Source organism: Cyprinus carpio, chromosome B7, assembly GCF_018340385.1.
Source record: "Cyprinus carpio isolate SPL01 chromosome B7, ASM1834038v1, whole genome shotgun sequence".
Taxonomy (NCBI): Eukaryota; Metazoa; Chordata; class Actinopteri; order Cypriniformes; family Cyprinidae; genus Cyprinus; species Cyprinus carpio.
The window spans coordinates 13,934,969-13,954,932 of NC_056603.1; positions in this window are offsets into that span (position 1 = coordinate 13,934,969).

Genomic DNA, 19,964 nt, shown 5'->3' on the forward strand with positions numbered 1-19,964 from the left:
GAGAGATGCAGAGGTGTATTTGTATCAGCTTTATTACACAGAGCTGGGTAGTAACTGATTATATGTATTCTGGATTACATAATCAGATTCTGTTTATTTAATACTTGTAATTAGATAATATTACATTTTAAAATGTTTGTAATCAGATTACAGCTACTTTTTTTATGGATTACATGATTACAAATTGTTTACACAATGGTAAATGATTCAGAATTTATTGATTCTCAAAAAAAATCTATGCCATAGTTAATGGTTTTTTAATAGTGAGAACTTGACCTTAAAAATAAAGTGTGGTCACATTTTCTATAACAGCCTTATATTTTCTGGGAAAACTATTTTTTAGGAAACTGAACGGCTTTTAAAATGAATGAAATAGGTTGACTGAAAAAAAATGACACAGTCAAAGACACAAATTAGATGAATGGAAAAAAAAGAAAAGAAAACTGAAGGAAAGTGATTTGCCATTTTTTGGTTTGAATGTCCTTAATTAAAGGTGAATGTGTCCAGATGATGGGCCACTGGATGAGCATTATGCTGACTCATACCGCTGGAACTACATGACCTTCAACGGCACAATGACAAATTATAAACAACCACCGAAGCCTTTAAAGGGCTCTCATTCTTCTCTCCCAACACACACCCCCAAAGAAATATATAAATTATACCTTTAATTAGAAACCTTTTACAAGAGACTGCTAGTGAAAGGATGAATCCTTCTAGCTTTTGGCTAGATAACAACCAAACTATTTCATACAATAATATATTTGAAAATGTCATTTACTCCTGTGATGGCAAAGCTGAATTTTCAGTATCCATTACGTACATTATATTACGCCATTACAGTCTTCAATATCGCATGATCCCTCACAAACTTTATCATTAAATATTTGTGAAAAACCATGATATAGCTACTAAAGTTTGGTGTGAGTGAGATTAAAAAAAATCTATTCATCAAAGAATCCTGACGAACCATATTATGGTTTCAAAAAATATTAAGCATCAAAATGGTTTTTAACATTGATGATAATGAGAACCATGAGCACCAAATCAGCATTTTTGAATGGTTTATGAAGAATTATTTTCCAGTTTCATTACATGTAATGTTTAGCTGATAGCTGCAGATGTAGGAATGAGTATTTTACATCCCTTAAACCTAAATATCATGCAAAGCTTTCTGTCTTTTTTACATTAATCGTTAATTTAAAAAAATCGTATTATTTATCATCTATATTAAGAGATCTTCCTTGTGGGCTATGTAGGTGATTTCAGGTTTTCCTTGTGGGTATATTTGATCCTCACAATGTTGGCAAAACCCAAACAAACACACACATGCACACATGCACACACATGCTGTTATGTCTCAGTGGGAGAAGTATGAATTATGCTGACCCAGTTTTCAGAGATGAACCCATCCCACACTGAACAAACCCTTCAGCAGGTATCAGCACAAATCAGATCTAGACTACTCCATAAGCTCTGTGTATGTGTGTCAGATGCTGTGTGAAGGAGATCTATAGGCTGCTAAGAAGTGGAAGAGGAATGACAAAGCTTTTGCTTGAGAGTCTCAGTGAATACGAGGCAGAGCCGTTGCACTTGAGAGAGTGTGTGTGTGTGTGTGTGTGTGTGAGAGAGTAGGAATTACTGAACTCTGCACAGAAAAGAAACCATTCCACCGAACTGTCAAGGCTAAACTCCTTTGGTTGTTATGGAGACAGAGAGGGGTGAACGAAATGAACGAAGGAGGAAGGGATGGATGAAGGGAGGTAGTGAGAAAGAAAAAAAGAGGGAGCAGTTGTTACTGGGAGGAAAGTATGCCTGACGGGCCAAAAATTAAACTGGCAGGAGTGTGACATGACAAATTGTTGCTGTGCTCATGCTGGGGAGACATGATGGATGGCACACCAGCACACAAACAGCTCAGCACACACACAAACACACACACACAGACATAAAACGGTAAATAAGTCTTGCGATAATGATAGTGTGTGATTTGAATACCAGGCAGCCGCACTTCCGAGGAAAGGATATTACCAGTCACTAGAAAAATGAAGAGGATGGAGACACAGAGAAAGGGAGAGGGCAAATCAAACAAGACTCACCCAGGGATTATTTGCTTCCTCTCCATTCACATAAAACACTCTAAACCCCAGGCTGCCCTCCAAGGCTCATCTGCCATGTGTTTTGTAAATGATCTGAGAGTTGGGATCATAGAGAATGTTTCCAGCCCTGGATCTGGTTCCTTGACAGTTATATTAATGATTCTTTTAGTACATTTAAGAAACTATATATTCAAACAACATTGCTAAACAAATGAAAATGTGTTAACATTTTTTTTTTACTACATTTTTCTTTCTCCAAATTATTGGATTTGGTTGATAAGCAATACTTGATTCACTAAACCAGGTGAGTCAGTTGTTCTGTAATTAAGCTATAAACCTTAAAGGGATAGTTCACCTAAAAATGAAAAAATTCTGTCATTAATTACTCACTCTCATGTCGTTCTAAACCCGTAAGACCCTTCATTCATCTTAGGAACACAAATTAAGATCTGATACAAATTAGAGCTTTCTGATCCTACATGTACACTGAATGTTCCCAGGCCTACAATACTTTTTGTGCACAAAGAAAACAAAAACAATTACTTTTTACAGCAATTTTTCTCCTCCAAGTCACCAAAGACAGATTTCACTTACGGGAATTTTTGTATTGTTTTAAATAAAGCCAGTTCTGAATAAGAAGTGTCATTGGTTCCAGCCCATTCTGTGAGGAGCACAGCTACATCTACATCTGTGGAGAAGTTGTCCCATTGCCCAGAAGACAAATAGCAGTGTGAGTCACGGCAGATGCCTCTCTTCTGCATGACTGAATTAAGGGACATAATACACCCACACACCCCCAAATTCTCTTAGAGCTTTTCATGGATGAAAGTTTTTATAGTGGATTGGTGAGACTTAAAAAAAAACTCTTAAGAATCTGTTTCCCTAAGAGCAGTGTAAAGGAGATTCTCAGAGAGTGAAAGTTTTGAGTGTTTTAGCAATACTAGTCTAATAGTTTGGCCCACTTTGCAGTTTATTCTGGCCAAGAACTGCCTGCTAGACTGGAAAATATCATTCCATGTGACATTTAGGGACATGTGAATCTGAAAAAAGAGGATTCCACAATAACAGCCTGTGCAGTCAGGAATCCCTGAAGCTACGCATCAGTCCAGCAAAATCACAATTGAGTGAACTTGTCATTTTTTTTTTGTGTCTAAATATGCATCAAATGACCATTGAATCACTGCAGTCAGTCCAGGGATGTGTCGTCCTAAGGTAAAGACTAAGAGAAACCGTGTTCTTCATTTCATGTGAAGAAAAATAGATAAAAGAGCAAGATAAAGAGAGATTTGGGGAGGCAGAACAAGTTCAGAAGGGTTGTTTAAACTGTTTTCTTGGAGTTTCCTCTTGTGGTAAAAGGACTCTTGAACAATTTATGTCCTTCACACCATCCACTCTCTTTCTATCCCTGTCCATAATATTCATTTCCCGCTCTCTCCTCTCTCATTATTCCCTGTGGTCATCTGACAGACTGCTATGAACAGCCATTAGTCAGCTCAGCGGCTGTGGCATACATTCTTGTAAACTACACACTCTCTCTCTCTCTCACACACATACACACACACATACACATTCATTCTTTCTCTCTACCTCTCTCTCTCTCTGTGCAAACATTAGTCTCTCTCTGCTGCTGAAACAACTGAACCAGATCATATATCCTCTCGGATCGAGTCAGCCTCAAGATCTTAATCGGCCAGGCCCAACCTCTCTCTTTATCTCTTCTCTTGTTACTTTATGGAACCTAATTGTGCTTGGTGCTTCCGTAGCAAGGACTGCCCTTTTAAAAGGACACAAAGACTGGTTGTGGAGCTAAATGGCCAAATTCAAATAAATCACAAAATTAGTCTAGAATCAGAAATTTTTTCCTATTTTATTAAACTTTAGGGTACCAATACAATTTAGTACAAAAAAAAAGAAAAAAAAAAGAAAAGACAATTATTAAAACTCATGTTGTTGAATAACAAACACTGCAAGTATATCATAGAAAAATGTAATAGTAGATTATAAAGGAATATATAACAATGTGGGATTATATAAGTCGAGTACAAGTATACATAACAAGCACATTGATTCTTGGAAAAGAATACTAAAAAAAAAATCTCAGAGAAAAGAAACAATGCGAAAGAATATTTGCTTAGCCAATTCCATAAAATAGAACCAGACTCTTACAGCCCCTCAATGTCATTTGTCTGAGTTTGTCAGTGTAACCTTTAATGGGGGGCTGCTTATTCAGTCAATGACAACTGAGGAATAGTGTGTGTGTGTATATGTGTGTGTGCACATGTATCTGCTAAAAAAGTCCTGGTAAAAACATGGCAACTGCACTTAGGTTTTTCTAAACTCACCACCGACACACATACACTCCTCTATACAGCATATAGGAGGAATGCACAATACTGTCTTATTATGTCCATATAGAGAGATGCAGGTATGTCTCACGTGTGCTTCTCTTCATAATTTAAATCCAAAGCTTTCCACACAACACTACAGCAAATCACTCTGAATGAATCAAGTTTTTCCTAATCCGGGGTGGGGTTTGTGAGGGAACTACAAGGGTTTTGTGAGTTAATGATAAAAACTACAGCAAGTTATTAAATTGGGGGGGGGGGGGGGAAAAAGGTGTCAAATTAAAATAAATCTTTACCTTTTTTTAAATGAAAATCCAATACTCTTAAAATTACATTTTTTCCTAATATGTTAATTTATTTGTGTACCTGCATGTCAAAATGTTTATCTTGAAATATTGAAATATTAGAATTAAAATTTCTGTACTTCACAGTGTAAATAGTTTAGATCATGTAGGACTTTTGGCTCTCCAACGTTTGGGAATACCTGGATTAGATCATATAGTTGGACTTTATAAACTGTCACATAAGTTAGAAGAAGCAGTGCGATTAATAAAGGGGTAGTATATCACCCAAAAAATGTAAAACTTTCACTTCTGTCATCATTTACGCAGCGGGGTTCTCATGTTGTTGCAATCCTAACTGAATTACTTTTTCTTCTTCTGCAGAAAAGACGCAATATGAAAGTCAGTGTGGGTCCAAAATAACCATGAATGACAGCATGATTTTTAGTGTATTGGTAAGACATAAGAAACGAAACACAGATTACATTATCCAAAATATATTTTGTGTTCCAGGCAGAACGTAAGTTTGGAACCGCAGAGAGCTGATGAACTGGTTGAACTGTCCCCTTTAAGAAAAATAACACATACAGGCTTGACTTGAGGCCTCCCATGGCAGCTTTAGCCAGATCTGAGCTCTGTGGGTGGGGAGTGAATTGGACGTCACAGATCATGAAGGCCACTGCACTACACGACGATCCAAGATAATTGCGTTCTGACTCCAGAACATGCAGGGCTAACGATCTACAAACTAGGCAGACAGTCTGTGCATCACTTACGTAGAGCCTCTGTGTTGTAAACACTTGACAGTGTGTGTGTGTGTGTGTTTGTGTGTTTGTGTGTGTGTGTGTGTGTGTGTGTGTGTGTGTGTGTGCTTGTGTATTACATTGTAAAATGAGCAAGCAATCAACCAGTTCTGTCTCAGCAAGGAGAATGTCACTCAAATCGCAAGATGACAATGTACTCTGTGTCACTCACAAAGAGCTCATTACCACACCCAGACATAACAAAATTTGTGTATACTGTATTAAGCAGAGGGCTGCACAATTAATTCAAATTTCTAATCGCAATTTACAAATATGGCTGCCACAATTATGTAATGTTCAAAAAAAAAAGCGGTAATTAGTCCCATTTATGTTACTATGCTGTGTGTTTACAGATGCATTTTTTTCTTTCTACATGTTATCCTAAGGATTTTTCCCATTATTTTAATTTTAATTTTAGTATAACATTATAATACCATTCATATTTTTACTTTTTTATAATTTAAAGCAAGAACCCAATACGATGTATAGTTGACATTTGAGGCTTAATACTATAGAAAAGCACTAAAATGTTTGTTCAGTTAGAGCATTTTTCAGCTGTTATTTTCAAATAAAAATACAGCATTGCAGTTGCATACCAACAATGGTATAACATTCATTCGTAGTGTAAATTGAGATCATCGTAATTAATAATCGGAATTACAGTTTCAAATGGAATAAGCGATTATCGTTTTTTTCATAATCGTTGCCGCCCCTAATTAAGCCATCATGAGCATGTGCAAATGAATACTAAACTCAAATAACAAGTTCACATTATTGCTTTGGTGCTCTAAAGACATTTTCTACTCATATCCGGCCCTGATTTTCTCCCTGCCTCACATGCAATCATCTCTTTCATCAGGTCCAGAACCTCAGGAGGGACTTGAGTCATGTGACTTTTCAATTTCATAGAGGCGCCAGTACGCGTGTTTGCTTTATGGGGTTGGCCTCAAACCACACACATATACAGATGTGCTTACTGAAAAATTAATGACTGAAAAAAAAAAAAAGAGTTTAGAAAAGTGAAAAGGAGGAAAGTGAGATTAGAAAAACAACTGCACATATATGACCACCAAAATTTTCTATTTTATAGTACATATAGAGAAATGAAAAGCCTTACACATGCCTAAAAATCACTGTTATTTTCATGCAGACCTAGACTGTGAGTAGTTGGTTTTCTTTTGTTTTTGTTCAGGGCGAACCGCTCGCTATCTGATCTATCTATCTCATCTATCTATCTATCTATCTATCTATATATCTATCTATCTATCTATCTAATTCTAGCTCTATCTATCTATCTAATCTATCTTTCTATTCTATCTATCTACTATCTAACTAATCCTATTCTGTCTATCTGTCCCTAACCCCAGCCTCCCTCTAGAGCTCTAAACAGACACAATTTTACGTCATTCGTTGACAGACTCACTTAGACTACAAACTGCTTCGCCTTTCACGTGACCGGACACCCATGTAAGTTCAAAAAGTAAATCTCTTGTTTGTTCCGAGGCAGCACCTCATTTAAGTTGTAAACAGGACGTGCCAAAGACCTGAACTGTGGGGCCCCTTTTCAGGCATGAATGGGGATTACATAATGCAACTGCAAGTTGCCAGTTCTGGGTTTCACAAATGATACTCTCGGCACTGAATACATAACACATGAATGAAGTTCTGTTTAGTTCTTTTACTTTTTAATGTCTATTCATTTTTAAAGAGACGCTGGGCTGTGTATTGCATCATTAGTTTTTGCATCTTTAAAAGACGGGACTTTATAGGCAATTAGATTTAAATAAAAATTAGAAAATTAGTTTGATTTGAATTGAAGTGATAAATGGAAAAAATGAATGCAGAAAAACCAATATCTTGTTTCATGCTGTAATTGCTTGCAATACAGACCAAATCTTATAACAAATGCACTAAACACAAAGGTTAACAGAAACAACTGGATGATTCAGAGAAATACAGAAAGATACAAACTGAACTTTGTACCATCTCTGTCTAGATAATGGGTTACATACATGTAGTTTAAATAAGATATATATTAACCTTCACATGTGAAGAACTGGCTCAAGAAGGCAACAAGAAGTGGAGAGTACAGAACGCAGGATGTCTGAACCGAAAACAGACTGGGGAGAGGGTGAAAAAAAAAGGGGACGGGAGGACAGTGTAGGAAAGTGGAAGTCGCTGGGATTAGTCAGATTTCAGACTGAAATTCCTCTAGCGGCCCGCATGGGTTTTGGAATTTGGCTTGGATTTTTTGGAAAAAACACACCACAAAAACAAACCGAGGCAAGCTGCCCGGATGGCCTAAAACAGTTGTTTCGTCAGTGCCGCTGCTGTAACTTGACATCGCAACCCGGAGAAATGCAACAATTACATACCCCCATGCCTGGGGGTAAGAGACCACTTACACTTACATGTACAGACAGACATTCAGTCACTAAAATTATGAATAAATATAACTACCACGGGTGTCGTGAATAATTATGTTAATCCATTGTAATTCCATAAATATTAACTGTAATCTGATTTATGAACCATTGTAAAATGTAATATCTCTAATTACGTGATCCCTATTACCATGGAATTGGTTACGTCTACCCAGCCACTGTTACCATTCACAATCTTTTGTGAAGAGAGCATCAATACCGGCTATTAACATATCTGTCTGCTAAACATCTTTTGTATTCTGCAGAAGAAGGACAAAAAATTATATAGGTTTTGAAACAACCAATAAATGATGACAGAAAATTAATTTTTAGGGAATTCCTTCTATATTCTCCTCCCAGCTACATTCTTCCTACTGCAGGCTGTGAGGGGTGTGTTGTTTGGTTGGGACTTCTCACTTTTGTTCTAATAAACTAGACCCCCTGATTGGATGCGTCGTGATGTTTCAGGCAGCTTACTGCTTTCTGGAGATCCCCTAGGCAGTCTCTTGCGTTGAGATGCTCTGCCTTGTTTGGGCGCCACTCTTCAAAACAGCTATAAATACTGGTCACATGTACTTGAGTTAGGAATTTCCACCCCAACACATGCACCACATACATATGACCTGTTTACAAGTACACTGTGATTTCACAAAATTAACTCACAGGATTCTTCAGTCAATCCAAGCATCAACTAAAAGACTCTATGTTAATGGCTTATAACAAAACCCAACAAAAAATGTATCTTATATTATATTTAATTACAACAGAAGTACAAAAAAAAACAAAAGGCACTTACAAATCATAAACAGTTGAAACCTTATCCAAAACAATCCTCACAGAGGCACAAACTGATCTTAATAACACGCTGTGGCACTAGACAAACAGCTTGTGCTGAACACAGTACTGGGTCAAGTGAGGGCCATGTCGTATTGGTAGTTACACCAGTCTAACAACAAGATAAGCAATCAAATATAATACACCTATAAAGCAATAAACGTCAGTGTTCACGATTTTCGGTAAGCACGATTATTAAATGTTGTTGATTCTTTCTCCTCTAACAATAAGTCATCTCCTTTACATTTCCTATCAGACTCCATCCTGACTGTGGCTTGGTGCATTTTTTAGTCAATAAAAGGCAAACGGCTCGTAAGTGTCATTCCTGATGAGGAATGTGTTGAAGATCGTTCAGTGGTATAGAGCGTTTGCTCATCTTACACAAAAATTGATACTGGCCTCCTACGCGTCCTCCCTTCTTGGAAATCCGAATACACCAGTAAGTGATGACGTGTTTCTCATTAAACAGTCACCCGGGTCATACAGCCCTTTTTCATATCGCTTTGATTTCATGCCAAGCTACCACTAACTTACAGAGGAAGTGCAGTCAGGAAGGTCCGAGATCCGAGCGCGGCTCTGGTAGGTTATGTGATTCACTAGATAGCAGTTCACCACGAGTCCATGTATGTAAAAATCGGACATCAATTGATTTCAGCTGTTTAGTAATGAATAGAAGAAACTGACATAAAGGAATTGGGACAGCATCGATTCGTTGCCACTATTTGGTTACTGATAAAGAAAAGGCCGCCCACCATAAGAGCTAATTTGGCCAAGGAATTAGCGAAGATGGCCACAGCACGATAAGCTATTACGTCGGTTATTGTTTAATGTCAGTATTACTGAATTATCAAGAACGTACTATACAAATGCAAGGAATAATGTTTTCTTCAGGATTGTTGGATTACAATGGTCATGCATAAAACTCCAATAGGGTTCCTTCTTGCAACCAAAAATTTTAAAAAAAAACATACCGAACATTGCATACACGACCAACCCACAAATCACACCACCACACCACACAACAGATATCGCGATTGTCATCACCACCAGAAAACAAAACATAGCTGTATCTGCATCTAAGAATTCCCCTGGTCTGTTTGAAAAACAAAAGCTATCTAAGCACATAACAGACCTGGCTAGTAGAGAAGTTACATGCTGATTCCAATCTGAACATGTGTTCATTACTTGCATGTGAGGAGGTATGTCCCAGTGGCCTGTAGTGGTTTTAATGGATCTGCTGGTGAGCGTCTGCTGATGATGGGAGTGTTCACTCGTCTGCTGGAGACTGGTACTTGTGGCCTCTCTGCTGCCTGTGTGGTCTCGGTGGAGCTGCAACGTAAGGCATACACACAAGCAAATTCACCGATACGAAACACATTATTCTCGTTCTCTTTTGTTTGCTTCCAACAAGACGAAACACAAACTTTTTGCTCATCCATTCCAAACCCAAACAACCCTTTTCTTTCCTGTCTCAGGACATTTTGTTTTCCAGCAGTTTGGTCCACCCCTGTTCTGGATCGCTGGGATTTACACAGTGAGCGTTTCTTCCCCTTTAAAAAACACAGTCCTCCTGCTGTATCTGGTCTGTACTGGCACTTCTAACCTTTTTTCCACAACCATTCGTCTGCCAGCGACACCCGTGGGCGCCAGAGAGCACCAACCACACTCAAACCTCAACCTGTGTTCCACAGGTGAGGTGGATGCAAACAGCATTTGCAAGCAACAATAGCAGATATAAAAAGGCAACACCAAATGAGTTTCCATTCATGCCTCTTTCAATGCTCTCTGCCTGTCATCGCTATTGATTGAGAGATTGTAATTATATTGTCCATTCTCGCTGTGCCTCTCATTCCCATGCATATTGTCCATACCTCATAGCTCTGTCTTTTTATTGGGAAATTATTTGCCATTATCCGGTTTTGCCTCTTTGAACGGTCCTTTATCTGACAACACCAGTGGTCTATTTCTTTCTTCCTCCATATACATAATTCAGTATTTCTTCCATTTCAGCATCTCTCCTGATATGTGTGTGTGTGTGTGTTGTGGTGTTGTGTGTAGCTGGGTGTGTGGTTGTGTGTGTGTGTGGCGTGTTTTAGTGTTTATGTCCCCGAGATGATGTAGTGTGTCAGTGTGTGTTGTGTGAGTGTTTGGGTTTGAGATGTTTTGACATGTGCAGCTGATGGGATGATAGCCGTATATTATCTGTGCAGTTACTGGAAACAGCTTATCCGGTCTGTTTTGAATGACATTAAGAATGTTTATATGCCATTTTGGGCTGTTTTATCTCTCCTGTAATAAATATTTAATGTGATTGAAAGACGCCGAGATAAAAGGCCAATTAAAATTGGCTTTAAAATTAGTTATCATTAGATTAGCTTGAGTCGCACAAATGATCAGCACAACATTTTGGGACAGGAATACGTGTGTATAATACAGGAAAAGTGCAAGTTTTGATCTATATGCTTGTAAAGATACAAACAATCTTTGAACATAATGTAGGGATAATTCAATTAAATTGTCTATAACCAATGGAATGTCGTTGGTTTTCTGTTTCAGTAGGAAATATATCAAAGCATGGAAAAGAATATTTTATAGAGTTTTAAGATAAGTAATATAAATAATAAAAGAGATACATAGCGTTTCAAAAACTTGGGCCAGGGAGGAGTATGATGTGTTTTAATACAATGAGCCTACTTTTATTCAGCAAGGATTGCTTTAAAAATTGGATCAACTGACATTTAGAATGTCACACAAGATTATAAATAAAGGATGTTTTTAACGTTCTATTGATCAAAAAGTTTGTTTTTACTTTTTTATTATTCAAATAAATGCAGCCTTGTGGGCATAAGAAGCGTCTTTCAAAAACATTAAAATTTTATTGAATACAAAAAATGGTTTCTTCGAACAAATGTACGGTAATATTCAGTGATATGTAGTATGAAGACATGGTTAATGTAGTGTATTTAGGCCTCAATCTACCGGTGATGTTTGCTGTTTCACCATCCGCTCCTGCAGGGGTGGGTGATGTTGGGTGTAGGGCTAAATATTGACGGGTTGTTGGGAATGTAGGACCTTCTGTGCTCATCATGGTTGCTGTTTTTCTCTTCTCAACAATCTTAGCTGTCTCAGCCCTCCTGGGATCTGGCATTATTAAGCCCTCATTGCAGGTTGAGTCAGACATTTAAAAGCAAATATCTCGAAGAACAGTGTTTTGCAGAAATAAGTTGATCCAATACCCCAACCAAACAGCAAAACATCTAATATCTGAAAACATTTCTCAGGAAAATGCAAAAAAAAAAAAAGCCAAAACCACATTATATGAAACCATGTTCATCCACATTTATTTTAAAGATCTATGCTGTTTCTAGATGCTGAAAAAGGTTTCCAATTTTCTTTTCAAAATTCTACCTTAAATATAATAGTGAGAAAAGCTTTTGAGAAGGAGACACATTGCAATAATATAGTAAATTAGTTTTTTTTTTGGAGCATATGGCTAAATCTTGTGTCTTATAGGGGCTTTGTGCTGAGGTATTCTGGCTGTTGTAGCTGTGATTTATTCAGCTTAAAAGCAGCCTGCAAACAGAGTTCCTCAAATGCCCACTCTGCAAGCAAGATAATGGATTGGGCCACCTGCGCCGTTTGATAATTAGCCCGTTTAATGGTTTACTTCTACCACCTCAAGACCATTCCTTTTGAAGGGTTTTTAACCTTTCACTCAGTCTCTCGCTTCTATATACAGACCAGTCTTTCTTTCTCCTTGTATATTTTCTATACACAGCTGTGTACGGGAGACATATGAGTCCCGCAGACACAAAGACACAACAGAGGTTGGGAGGACTGTGTGTGGTGTGTGTGTGTGTGATCTAGTTTGAACGTGATGAGGAGGTAGGTAGAAGAGAATGATGTAGGATACCTCGTCACCATGCCCAAAACCCACACACATAAATACACAATGTTTCATTTTCATCCCCTGCAGTGTGATTCACCACTCACAAACTTAAAAGCTCTAATGTAATATTCCATTAAGGAGCAGCGAAGAGGTTTTGCGCTTATACATGGACTCAGGCCTGTGAGACAGCTGTCTGTTATTCCCGCAAGTAGTGAGGGGGTTGATTTTAGATAGAAACGAAGAATCACTTTTCTGGGCTTTTCATTTATCTTACCCTGTCTGTGTGTCAAGCAGAACATTTGAAATTTTAATTTGGTAGTGGTTTCACGATTGCTAGGGGGTTTGACACTTGTAGAAGACAGATGGAGGAGAAAGCAATGTCGGCAGTATGGATGGGGGCCGATGGAGAGCCAGTGATACAGAACTGTATGGGCGCCTCTAAAGTATCAGGCCGAACGGTTTTACTGAGACTGACAAACGAACCTGACCATCAGGGCCCTAGGACACAGTCAATGCGGTTCAAAGTCTGGGATCTGTATTTTTTTAATAGAAAGAAATACTTTTATTTAGCAAGGATTCTTTAAAGGTGCTGTATTAGGATTGACACAGAGTGGTTTGCAGTTCCAAATGCAAATATTGGAGAGGGTTTTTTTCACGCGGCCCCTCCACCCCAGGGACTCTTGACGCATGCAGGGTTGCCAGGAGGACACCCAAAACAGAAACAGCGCACTTGACGATGAATGAAATGAAAATACACAGTGTTTTCCACCCAATTGGGCAAACCCGGGGTGCCGAAATACAATTGGGTAAACTGGCAGTGGGCAGGTTTCACAAACCAAAACAGAGACTGACATTCCTGCCCGGAACACACATTTTCAAAAGAGAATAACTGACTGTAGCATTGTTTTTCAGATAAACATGTATGTTAACTTAGCATGTTTCTAAATATCTGCAAACGTATTATGGTATTTTAATGCTTTACTAGAGTCAAAATCTTACATACAGGACCTTTAAAGTAGTTAAACTGATCAAAAAGGCTTTATTATGTTATTAAAAATTTCTATTTCAAATAAAGTGCTGTTCTTTAACTTTCTATTTATCAAAGAAATCTGATGAAAAAAATATATATATCACACCTTTACCAAAAATATTAAGCAGCACAACTATGTGCAACTCTTATGATAATGAGAAATGTTTCTTGAGCAGCAGATTAGAATGATTTGAAGAATCACTTGACATTGGACCGACGAAGGTAATGGCTGCTGAAATAAATATATGAATAAAAATATAATTTTAAAACAGAGACCAGTTAAAACTGTAATCGTATTTCACATCTATTTCTGTTTTTACTGTATTTTTTGATTAAAAAAAATGCAGCCTTAGTAAGCATAAGAGACTTTTGAAAAAACAAAACCACCACATGTCTCTCTCTCACATTCAAAGTTTACCTCTCTAGATTAAAAAAGAGAATGAATGATTTGAATTTATTACATTTCAAATAATTTGATATCTGAGCACTTTACATTCTAATTCTGCGTCCTGTCTGCTACCTGCAAAAGGACCAGTTATCTGAAGACTGTCCCTCACACACAACACACACACACACACAACACACTACACACATCCTCACCATCCAGTCAATACCACTCTAATCCCTGCACTAATCTTACCATCCCTTTCTCCTCTTTTTTAATCGATTAATGGTTCACTCCTATCTCCTATGGTGTAGATTTTTCTCTCTTACTACAGTATGAAATTACATCTGTATTTTACCAGAAAGAAGCCTACAGAGAGAACACAGACACTCTTTACAAGATTGTTCTTTTAGAGTTCTTCCCAATTACGATCAAGCTATTGTACAGGTGCTGTTTTCTGATCTGATATCCTAAAGTAATGTTGATTGTCAACCTCATGAACTGAAACTCATTTTTTTTAGCTGTTTTATTTTTCTATCATTTAAATGAGGTTTGTAAATTTTTGTAAAACCTTTTTTACCAGAATTTGGCTCTAAATAAAGCTTAAATTTAGATTTCCATAATATTGTCTTATAATAAGCATAAGAATTTTAAAGTTAAAGTCACATTGACTGAAATGTGAAAAAATAGGTTCTGTATGGACAGGTAGTTGAGGAGTTTAAATGGAATAAATAGCCCTGATGAATCGTTCACAATTAGACCAAAACATTAAGTCCTTTTTTAAAGAATATGATGCTTATGAATCACTTCCATTTGTACCTTACATAAAAACATCAAATCTAAATCTAATCCACAACAAATTAAGTCTACAATTAATTCTCAAGACCCTCCACACCAAATTAAGTTCAGAGGTTTGGTTTAATTGTAGGAAGAGTCATAAGAAAGTGCAATAGAACTAAAAAGTTGTTTAAATTGAATGGGGACTCCTAATCCTGTCCCGCAGAATGAAGTGTGGTCCACTGATAATTAGATCTGGTGTTAAGCAGACAGGCTGTTCATGCTATCCTCTATACATGACTCACAGTATAAAACACACTGAAGTTAGCACGGGTTCACAACTGATGATCCCGCACACACGAATGCACAAAGAGGAGCCCGTAACCATGGTGATATTTGAAATAGGAATATAATGAATCCATTCTGGGTCACAGAATGTTGAATTTAGTTTACAGAATTGCATAGATAGCAGAGTGTATTGTAAGCGTTATATAACCGGATCAGAGATGAGTTATGGAAAACACCAGAAAAAAATATTGCAAGCCTTGTGATTCACAGCATTTTGCATTGGAAATGAAGACCCTATTCCCTTCTGCAATTAAGATTTTTGTGTGTGTGTGTGTGTGTGTGTGTGTGTGTGTGCTTGAGATGTGTGTGTGTGAATCTATTCTTCAAATCTCAAAACTATTTCAGTGACAACACTTATCATGAAAACGCCACAGTAGAAATAGAAATTTTCAACACAACACAATCTGTTTATTAGTATGTCATCTACGGATGTTTCCAGTTTGTAACAGCTGAAATCTGTAAACCTGTCAACAGGCTCCTTTTGTGAAAATGTACAACCATGCATACTGATTCATGTGATGCAAAAAAAAAAAACTATTAGTTTATAAAAAGGAAACAAATGTCTGAGAGAAAAAATAGAGTGAACAGATGCTATGAGCCTTCTGGGTGACATTGCTTTTCTGTTCAGACGGGAAAGAGAATTCTGGGTGTGTCTTCCCTGTTGATGCTAGGTTTTCATCTCAGAGCTCTTTTATTGGGAGTCCTTTGCTATAAAACAATGAAACATAAAGAGTCCCCAAAAGTGCAGTCAGAGTGGAGTTTGCACTCAAATGTTTCGCACTGGAGCTCATTTTCCCTGCATTCATAAGTTGCCATTTTTCCATGAACAGAGTACGAAATAGTGACTAAATTTTTTTTAATTTTTTAAAAAGTCATTTTTATTAAGCCATTTTTTTTTTTTATTATTATTATTTTTTTTTTTTTTTACAAAAATAGATGTTTCATTAACTTTGGTGAGAAAGAAAGGAATATACACATTTTATTATCATATTCATTTTATATGAACTACTGTTTACAAGTTTGGGGATGGTAAGATTTTTAAAATGTTATTGAAAGAAGTCTCTTATGCTCACCAAGACTGCATTTATTTGTGCAGTGAGGACAGTAATACTGTGAAATATTATTACAATTATGTTTTCTATATGAATATATTTTAAAATGTAATTTATCATTGTATTCAGAAATCATTCTAATATTGCTGATTTGCTGGCTCAAGAAATATTTCTAATTATTATCAATGTTGAAAACTATTGTGCTGCCATAATATTTTAGTGGAAACTGTAATAATGTTTTTTCAGGATTATTTGTATGAGTAATAAGTTCAAATGAACAGTTATTTGTTTAAAACATTTAACATTATGACATAAATGTCGTTCCTGTCACTTTTGATCAATTTAATGAAAAACCTGCTGTTAGTAAAATTAGTGTATAGTTTATATGATGAATATGTCTATTAAAATCCATGTTTATAACAATAACCACCATTCAATTAAATGATCAATGATCCAAATTAAACTACATTTGTTTAAATTTGAAGATAAATGGATGGTATGGTTAGTAGTTTAATAGTATTAATAGTATTCCCCAAAAATGATCCAGTATATATCAAATTCATAGAAAAGGCACCAGTTCTGCACAGCTTGTACCATGGTCCAGAAAAAAAAACAAATAGTGAATAAATTTGTTTTGTAATTAGGCAAAGAAGTTGATATGAACATGAATATGAACATACAGCCATGCAAATTATATCAGTTACCATAAGCACAGGCATGTTCTGAGTTTTATCGAATAGATTCATGCTGTGGAAAATGCAGAGAAAAGAGAGAGAGAGAAAGATGATGTGCTACAACACAAAGAAAGCTCTAGGGAATGGTGGGCGGTGAGTGAAGTCTGAAGGCTTGGACAGGAACATGGGGGGGCAGCAACTATAGACTGGAAACTAGATTCAGTAATGAATATAACATTTGCCACCTTCAGTTCACAATCAGAACTACAATCAAGAACCAAAACCCTTTTAATACATTGTGTACACCAGATATCAAATATTATTTTGCAAAATACCCAAGAAATTCAATAACTGACCCATCAAAAAGACGAAGTATGTCATATAAGATACATAATACCTTCTTTAGGCAATGAAGCATAATACATTCTGAAAACTATTATTGTTGCACATTGCTTACAAGTTCACATAAAGTAGGCAATTCAGTCAACTGCTATGCAGTGTACAGTTAGAAGTATGCTAGTATTTCATTCTGAAACACAACCACGGTAAGGAAGTCAAAATACCTGAATAGAGTTTCTGGTATCCTATTCATATTCGCCTCAGTGGCAGGGGGCTCAAATACTAGTAGGCCTATTACATGCAGTCCCCAGAGAATGGTGATTGATGCCGTCCTATGCATCTCAAATTCAGTCCTAACTGAGTTTTTAATATGCCAGTCTGTATTGTATTAACATTGCAGCCCGAAAATGGCGCATAAAACATAACAAACCTGTCAAAGTGGGTCGTTCTTGGCCAGAATAAGCTGCAGTTTGGACCAGCCATTAAACACAAGCAAAGCTTTGACCCCCTAAGCAATGGTCCATAACTGTGTAGACTCAAGTTCTCTCTGTTGCCTTCTGCAGGTCTGTCTATGTCAGTGCAGCACAGCTTTCTGTACTCTGGCCTCGTCAGGGTTTAACTGGTGGTGCTCTGGGTTGCATGGTCGTAGGAGTGTTTTACATGACTTAGCTGGAGAACACATCTCTTATCTATTGCAAATGGTGAGTAATGCACAGAAACATCCTTTGTATGTTATTTCATTTTTCTACAACTAAATTATTTATTCTTTCTGCAGCCTTGCTTTCAGCTTACACAGACATCGCCTTGAGCAACATGCTAGGAGTTGTGAGTGGACACACACACACACACACACACACAAAAATATTGCACTCTCTGTCGAGCACACCCTCTGGGTTTCATCTCTGTATTCAGCCAGTTTTTTGTGTGTTTCCCTCTCACCTGTGCAGCTTGGGTCTCCCAGCAAGCAGTTGGGCTGCAACTCTGACAGGCCACTCTGGTGCTGTTTGCTGACAGGCAAAGAACCCTCAAAGAATACAGACATTCCTACTGGAAAAGTAACCTCGCCAGAACAGAACTTGCACTCACACAAGCAATGGTCTGCGGCCAATACGAATGCAACTGATGTATAGCGGTTTACATAAATTCATAGATATATAAATATCCATCTGTGACAGCAATGACATTACTACTTTTTTTTTCAGGCAAAGGTGCATTAAATTGATCAAAAGTGACTAAAGTATTTTAGAATCCTACAAGAAATGTATCATGGCTTCCACAAAAATATTAACTGTTATCAACATTGATAATATAAATGTTTCTTAAGCACCAAATCAGCATTTACAATGATTCCTAAAGCACCATGTGACATTAAAGACTGGAGTACTGGATTAAAATTCTGCTGACAATCACAAAAGGAATAATTTGTATTTTTAATACATTAAAATATAAAAATATTAATTGCATTAATATTCAACAATACTCTTGTTTTTTTATCAAATAAAAGCAGCCAAACCATTAAAAAACTTACTAACCACAGACTTTTGATCTGTAGTGTGTATATCAGAAATTACTAAGGTCATGAAATGAAATATAATGTGAATACTTATGGACCATACATACACATAAACAAAAAAGGAGGCCTTTTGCGAGAAAGGAAAGGTTTTAATGATGGGCTGTAAACACGTTTTATTCCATTATTACAAAACTGCACTTGCAGTTGTACTGTACTGTACATAATCCTAAACATTTAAATGCAAACAATTTAACATTAAATATCACTATCTAAGCTGAGACCTTTCAGTTGTACATATCACAATTCCAACATTAAAACCTGCAGAAATAGTGAAAAGTGCTCTAAAATGGATGAAAAGTAAAGTTAGCATGCAAAAATCAAATGTCTTTAACCATAAATGTACAAAAACTAGCAAATAACCTCAAATCAGTGAGATTATATCAAACCATATCAAATCAATGGTGCAAAAAAGCATATTTAATTTATTATGTTTCTTTTTATGATTGCCAGGGCGATTAAAAAAGGCATGCTTATTGGTTTAAAGATCAGAAGGCATATTATTGAATGTGTGGACAGACGTGCATTACAGTGTGTGTGTGTGTGTGTGTGTGTCCCCCCAGTGTGTGGGTGAAGGGACAAAGAGAGAAGGCTAGAGATAACAATAATTTAGCCTCTCAGAAGATTAGTGAGTATGTGTGAGAGAAAAAGAGAAAAAATAGAAAGAAAGAACTATAAAAAGCCCTGCGAGATGCACCATGATTCATCAATCTTGGGAGGTCAGGGTCCCTTCAGCATACTGGAGACGCTATTTCATGTCAATATTCAGGAGTCTGTTTGTGAGCCTGACCATGACTGGCTAAGGGAAGTTTGTGTGTTGTGTGTGTGTGTGTGTGTGCGAGCACTGAATACAAAAAGAGAAAACATTGTGCCTTTTTTGCTCCTACATCCATCCATAGCTGCAACACAGACACTCGCAATAAAAAACAGCAAGTTTTATCATCCCCAAACAGCAGAACCAAAACTTTATGTGAACCAATAAAAGAGCTCCAAATGCATGGTGCAGCGAGGGGAAAGCACACTGAACTGCTGATTAACGAAGATGAAAGCTGTAAACAAGTGATCACTATTAAGTTGCTGGTCATTTTGTCCCTAATGTTTTTTTCACAAGCCCC